We start from the raw sequence: 1,344 nt of genomic DNA on the forward strand, positions 1-1,344 counted from the left end.
TGCTTCCTTTGTTTTTTGAAAACTTGGTGAAATGCTAATTCTGTCTAATAGAGTGCTGGGCGGATATAAAGTCTGAGTATTCCTCAAGATTAGAGCAGAAAAGGCAAGGAAAGGCAAGGCAACTTTATTTATATAGTACTGTTCATACACAAGGCAGACTCAAAGTGCTTCACATATAATAATAATAATAATAATAATACATTTAATTTAGAGGCGCCTTTCAAGACACCCAAGGTCACCTTACAGACCTTATAAACAATATCATACAATAAAATATAATAATAAATAAGTAAAATAAATCATATGCAAAGAAATTAGTAAAATAGAAAGTTAAAAAGGCATTTTAGTAATAAAATAGAAAATAAAGGCAAAGTTAAAAAGCTTTTTAGAAAGTGCAATGTATTTAAGATTTAGCAGAAAGCTAAAGCAAACATAAAAGTCTTCAGTCTTGTTTTAAAGGTGCTCAGAGTTGGGGCAAGTCTTAAATCCTCAGGGAGTTTATTCCAGCTATTTGTTGCATAGTAACTAAATCCTGCTTTCCCATGTTTTATGTTTACTCTGGGGATAATTAACAGATTGGTCTCAGAAGATCTTAGTGGTCGAGAAGGCTTATGTAGTGGAAGGCATATCAGTTAAATATTTTGGGCCTAAACCATGAAGTGATTTATAGATTAGCAACATGACTTTAAAATCAATTCTCTGACCTACAGGAAGCCAATGTAATGATTGAAGAATTGGTGTAATATCTTCAAATTCTTTTGGTCTTTGTTAGAACTCTAGCAGCAGCATTCTGAACAAGCTGAAGCTTCCCTAGAGTTTGTTTTGGGAGACCTGCAAGGAGACCATTGCAGTAATCAAGCTTACTAGTGATAAAGGCATGTACAAGTGTTTGTAAGTCTTCGGGGGACATGAGCCCTCTAAGTCTTGCTACATTTTTGAGATTTGATGTGAAATGTAAATCTGAATCCATGATAACCCCTAGATTTCTGCCTTTGATTGAGGTTTTCAGGGCCAGAGAGTGAAGGTGTTGGGTTACTTTAAGCCTTTCCGTTTTAGAACCAAATACAATTATCTCTGTTTTGTCTGTCATTCTTTTGGATTCACTTTTCACGCAGAGATGAGTGAAAGCCCTAAAACATCTTAATTTGGAGAAGCCTGAATGGTTCATTGATTCTACCCTTACTACATTGACAAAACCAGTCAACCTCATCTGCTTCCATTGTTTTGGAAAACTTGGTGCATTGCTAATTTTGTCTGATGGAGCGCTGGGCGGATATAAGATTAAAGCAGACAAGAAATAATAAGAGTGTTGTTCAGAACGCTGTCTGATTTTATTTCATGGGT

The sequence above is a fragment of the Gadus macrocephalus genome, chromosome 16 (genome assembly GCF_031168955.1).
Source record: "Gadus macrocephalus chromosome 16, ASM3116895v1".
Taxonomy (NCBI): Eukaryota; Metazoa; Chordata; class Actinopteri; order Gadiformes; family Gadidae; genus Gadus; species Gadus macrocephalus.